This window comes from Triticum urartu, chromosome 6A (genome assembly GCF_056163025.1).
Source record: "Triticum urartu cultivar PI428250 chromosome 6A, HENAU_Tu73, whole genome shotgun sequence".
Lineage (NCBI taxonomy): Eukaryota > Viridiplantae > Streptophyta > Magnoliopsida > Poales > Poaceae > Triticum > Triticum urartu.
The window spans coordinates 419,198,724-419,204,749 of record NC_141878.1 but is presented as its reverse complement, the minus strand read 5'-3'; the positions used below and the strand labels follow the sequence as shown (position 1 = coordinate 419,204,749).

At 48.2% G+C, this 6,026-nt stretch overlaps 1 long non-coding RNA gene across 1 annotated transcript; it reads right to left on the bottom strand.

Annotated features, from left to right (window-relative positions):
* Positions 1 to 1,182: 1,182 nt before the first annotated feature.
* Positions 1,183 to 4,822, bottom strand: LOC147965491 (uncharacterized). The gene is made up of 2 exons (XR_015608372.1): positions 4,251 to 4,822; positions 1,183 to 1,588 (listed from the first exon to the last, which is right to left on the bottom strand). It is a non-coding gene; the product is annotated as an uncharacterized LOC147965491 (long non-coding RNA).
* Positions 4,823 to 6,026: the final 1,204 nt, after the last annotated feature.

Below are 6,026 nucleotides of genomic sequence, written 5' to 3'. Positions count from 1 at the left end.
AAGGCATAGGTTCAACCCATCAGGGTCTTGTAGGAACATATAACACAAACTTCAGGAGTAAATAACACAAGCTCGAAAGCAGAGCATGGTTGGTCAATCAGAGGATAGGATTTACCAATGGAGAAAGAACTTCCAAAGTGTTAGAATATGAAGGACGCTATCGGATAAAATCCAACAAAGGATCCGAGGTCCTCAAGGGGTCTGATGTGAGCATCGGTACTCAACCAGAGGAGGAAATAATGCAAGGAGATCAGACTATAGAAACAACTGACTAATTCAAATCTCAAATGCAAAAGAATTATGATTTTCGATCAAGGGATCAGAAGCAAATGCTCTGATTAAGGATGTATAAGTTGAATAGACATAGGGGTACAATAGATGGCAATCTGATTGATTAAGAACCAGCTCATATTCAAACTGACACTGAGCCGGAAGGATGAATTCTAGGATTCGATTGAGGGATGCGAGCACCCTCAACATATTGAATCAATGGACTTAAAATGATAAAGACAAGGGATGACAATAATATTACGAGACTTATGGGATTAACCATAATACAAACAAGCAAGAATTTCAAGAGCAATAGGCTGCTCAGGATTTTTGGAAGATCGAATGGTATTTCAAAGTCTGTTGCGAAACACATGAACAACTGGGAATGAGCGAATACTTGATAAGTGCGAGGAATTATCCGTAGGGGTATTCATGCGGCAAGATCTGTAAGGCAGTAGGCACAAAATATTCTCGGAACAATAGAGAGGATTTCAGCGTATCTTGTAATAACAAGACCAACTGGGGATAAAAGTAAGAACGGCAAGTGTATGTATTTATCCATAGGGATATTTTGATGGTAGGGAATTGCAAAAGCAACGGGCACAAGTCTCAAAAGAGTATCGGAGAGTAACTTCGAAATCTTCTGGTGCAACAGACGATCATCTGTAACAAGGGGCTCTCTAGTAGAAAGTTGTTACGAGAACCTAATGTTAGAGTTTAGCAAATTCATTTAACCCAAATAGAAGAGAGAACAGAGTCCCAGAGTATAGGTCGAGGAATAAAAGATCCTAATACCACCCAATGGCGACGTGGGCCCGTAAGCCGCACATCCATGTTAGTAAAAACTTTTTCAATGACTAGACTCGACTTCGGCCAAGGAGTTGGAAAGGGGGATTCCTACAGGCAGTCGGCTCTGATACCAACTTGTGACGCCCCCGATTCAATCGTACACTAATCATACACGCAAACATGTACGATCAAGATCAGGGACTCACGGGAAGATATCACAACACAACTCTAAAAATAAGTCATACAAGCATCATAATACAAGCTAGGGGCCTCGAGGGCTCGAATAAAAATGCTCGATCATAGATGAGTCAGCAGAAGCAACAATATCTTAGTACAGACATAAGTTAGACAAGTTGCCTTAAGAAGGCTAGCACAAACTGGGATACAGATTGAAAGAGGTGTAGGCCTCCTGCCTGGGATACTCCTAACTACTCCTGGTCGTCGTCAGCGGGCTGCACGTAGTAGTAGGCACCTCCGGTGTAGTAGGAGTCGTCGTCAACGGTGGCGTCTGGATCCTGGGCTCCCTCGTCTGGTCGCAGCAATCAAGTATAGAAAAAGGGAAAAGGGGGAACAAGGCAACCGTGAGTACTCATCCAATGTACTCGCAAGCAAGGAGCTACACTACATATGCATGGGTATATGTGTAAAGGGCCATATCAGTGGACTGAACTGCAAAATGCCAGAATAAGAGGGGGGTAGCTAATCCTGTCGAAGACTACGCTTCTGGCAGCCTCCGTCCTGCAGCATGTAACAGAGAGTATATTGAAGTCCTCCAAGTAGCATCGCATAGCATAATCCTACCTGGCGAACCCCTCCTCGATGCCTTGTTAGAGAGCGATCACCGGGTTGTATCTGGCACTTGAAAGGGTGTGTTTTATTAAGTATCCGGTTCTAGTTGTCATAAGGTCAAGGTACAACTCCAAGTCGTCCTGTTACCGAAGATCACGGCTATTCGAATAGATAAACTTCCCTACAGGGGTGCACCACATTTCCCAACACGCTCGATCCCATTCGGCCGGACACACTTTCCTGGGTCATGCCCGGCCTCGGAAGATCAACACGTCGCAGCCCCACCTAGGCACAACAGAGAGGTCAGCACGCCAGTCTAAATCCTATGCGCGCAGGGGTCTGGGCCCATCGCCCATTGCACACCTGCACGTTGCGTACGCGGCCGGAGAGTAGACCTAGCAACCTCCATTACAAAGGAAGCCACGTTATGCGGTCCAACCCGGCGCGCGCCGCTCAGTCGCTGACGTCACGAAGGCTTCGACTGATACCACGACGTCGAGTGCCCATATCTTTCCCACGTAGTTCGTTAGTGCGTATAGGCCAGTACCTAGACTTAGATCAAATACCAAGATCTCGTTAAGCGTGTTAAGTATCCGCGAACGCCGACCAGGGCCAGGCCCACCTCTCTCCTAGGTGGTCTCAACGTGCCCTGTCGCTCTGCCACAAAGTAACAGTCGGGGGCCGTCGGGAACCCAGGCCCACCACTACCTTGGTGGAACCACCTGCCCCTTCAGCCCCCATCTCCGAACAATGTCACATGTAATGTAACAATGTAAAGTATATAGTATATGCCCGTGATCACCTCCCGAAGTGATCACGTCCCAGTAGTATAGCATAGCAGATGGACAAGAGTGTAGGGCCACTGATGGAACACTAGCATCCTATACTAAGCAGTAGGATAGCAGGTAAAGGTAATAACAGTAGTAGCAAGGACAGGCTATGCAGCAGTATAGGATTAACTGAAAGCAGTAACATGCTAGACTACTCTAATGCAAGCAGTATAGAGAAGAATAGACGATATCTCGTGATCAAGGGGGGGCTTGCCTAGTTGCTCTGGCAAGGAGGGGTCATCTTCGATGTAGTCGAACACACGAACATCGGCAGCGGTCTCGGAGTCTACCGGAAAGAAGTAACGGAGGGGAACACAATAAATAACAGAGCAATCAAATGTAACACAAAGCAAGACGCGGCAGTACGTTGTGCTAAGGGTGACCTAACGCAGGGATAGGTGATACCGGCGAAAGGGGAAACATCCGGGAAAGTATCCCCGGTCTTTCGTGTTTTCACACAGATGAACTGGAGGGAAAAAGTTGTGTGTTTGCTATGCTAGGAATGTGTGGCGGACAAACGGGCTACACATCCGGATTCGTCTCGTCGTTTTGAGCAACTTTCATGTACAAAGTTTTTTCATCCGAGCTACGAATTATTTTATAATAATTTTCAAAGATTTAATCATATGAAGGAATTATCTTAATTCAAGAATAAAAGTGAAGTTGCTAAGTGTACACAACAAGTGTACACATCCTGGTCACTAGAGGCTCACAGTGGGTCCTGTTGACCAGGTCAACTGTTTACCAGCTGACTGGTCAACTAGGCAGGGGACCCGCATGTCAGTTTCTGTTAGTGTTATCTAATTAGCCAATTAGGTAATTAGGGATAATTAAGCAGAATTAACTTAGTTACTTAATTAATTAATTTAATTATTATTTTTATTATATATTTTTTTGTTTCCAGGGAATGCGCCCCACGTGTAGTGGCACACAGGCCTAAGCGGGCGCTGGGCGCTGAGCGTGGGTGCGGGCGTGCGCCCGTGGCCACCAGGGAGCGGACTCCGGCCAGGGGGGGCGTGGCCCCGGGCGGGGACGGCGGCCACGGCGTGAGGTGGTCGCTCTGGCTGGCAGTGGCATGCGCGGGCTAACGCGAGAGGCGGCTGCGGCGCGCGACGCGGAGCGGTTGCCAGCGCAGGGTCACCGATGGGCGCGAGATGGGGGCGTTGGAGAGCAGGGTGTGGCCCTGAATGGCGGCAACCCTGGTGCGCTGGGATGGCAGCGCTAGGATGCGGCGGCGGGGGGGGGGGGGGGGGGCTAAGCAGCGGCGCGGCCGGCGCGGTGAGAGGCGGAGGTGGGGCGCGACAGAAGCAGTAGCGAACAGTAGGAGGCGAGGCAGGCGCGCGGCGGCTGCAGCGGGGCAGTTGCAGAGCGCGACCGGATGACATGGGTCGCGTGTGCTGGTGCGCCCAGGAGCTCGTGGCCGTGCGCTGGGGTGAGCCCAGAGAGGGGCGTGGTCAGGGCCGCGGGCGAGCACGCGCGCAGCGAGCTTCGGCCATGGCGGCGCAGCGCGGGGACGGCCTCAACGGCGACAAATCGAAGCAAGGAGAGAGGGGATCCGCGAAAGGAGCTCACAGCGGTGCTTGCAGGGACAAGCAGCGGGCTCGGGAGGCTCTGGTGGTGGCGAATTGAAGATGGCCGCCTGCGATCCAGAAAGTTGGAGACGGGGTTTGGTCGTGTCGTCTTGGTGCTCCTCCGGAGGCGTTCGTCGGTGTAGTGGAAGAAGACCCTGAGGCGGACCTCGCAGGCACAACGTGCGGGCAATTCAACGGCGGTGGCCACGGTTATGGGCACCGCACGGCGACCGCGGTGCTCGGCCTCGATCCAGATCGAGAGAGAGGCGAGCGAGGGAGGAAGGGGAGGGGGTCGAGTGGGGAAAGTGGCAGGGGACCGAGGCACCAGGGAGTGGCCTTATCCCCCAGTCGACGTGGCAGCGCGGGGCGCCGCACCGGGTCTGGCGGGGACAAGCGGTGTGGTCGGTCGGTCGGTCGATTGAACAGGAGGGAGAGAAAGGGGTGACCGGGAAAGAGGGTTGCCACAGGTGGCAGGGCCTGCCTAGTTGCTAAGGCCCGGGGGGTGGGGCTTTACTTCCTTTTGCTTTTGCCTTTTCTTTTATTTCTTTTCTATTTTCATTTCTTTTCAAAACCAAAAGCAGTTTTCTAAACTATAACACTTGCACCTAAAATAGTAATATAAATTAGGCTACTCCCACAATTAGTTTGCCACCAAATTAAAATAGTCTACAATTTTTTTATGATTTGAAAAGGCATGTAATATTTGTTGTAGCCACTGCTTTAATTATTTTAGGGCATTCAAACATTTAGTAAAATTTTGGTTCACCACCTATAATTAGTCATGGATTAGTTGCCACAAGAAGAACATTTTATTTTTAATATTTGAAAACTTTTGTGGTTTGCCTTTAACTCAAATTTGAATTTGAATCGTCTTGAACTAACGCGAGATTAACAACAATGACTGCGGTGACGTGGCATCATTAACAAGGAATTGCTGTAGATTAAATATCCGGGGGTCACAAAACAGAGGAAAAAAAGGAATCAATTACTGACTAATAAAGGAGGATGAAACATGCGGCCACAAAAATGGTAATCCCGCCAATCCCTAATAAGTGTTGCAGTTTTGAAATAAGATTCAGTAGTTAATTCTGAGAGTGGCATCAATTGCTGGCTTATAAAGGGGGTGATGCTGAATTTGTTGTAACAAAGCAACAAGCATCATGTCTGGGTTGGTCCCATTTTTGTTCACTACTTAATGGGAAAAGACAACAATACAATAGCTTCAATTCGTCATTTATTAAAAACAGTACCAATACAGGTAGCACAACATCTCAAAGCACACTGCACAATCATGTGGATGAAGGCCTGTACTGACCTTTCATGACACGACCAAGATAAAATACGAATCTACCACCACGAATAGGAAATCCAATCAAGTTTTGTGCAGTTGCACTGAAATCAAGCAAAGTTGCCGGTGTGACATTTAAGTTTTCTATAGCAACAAGTTGAATAGATATCCCTGTTTTAAGAGGCAAAAAAGAAAACAATTACTGGCCAATAAAGGAGGATGAAACATGCGGCCACAAAAAGAAGCATCTACCTTATCTCGATGGAAAAAAAGTATAGGACAGTAGCATTTCTAAAACGGTTGCATTGATTCATATTAACAGAGAAATTCTCTTAAAACAGATTAGTAGTTAATTCTGAGAGTGGCATCAATTATTGGCTTATAGAGGGGGTGGTGCTGAATTTGTTGTAACAAAGCAACAAGCATCATGTCTGGGTTGGTCCCATTTTTGTTCACTACTTAATGGGAAAATACAGCAATACAATAGCT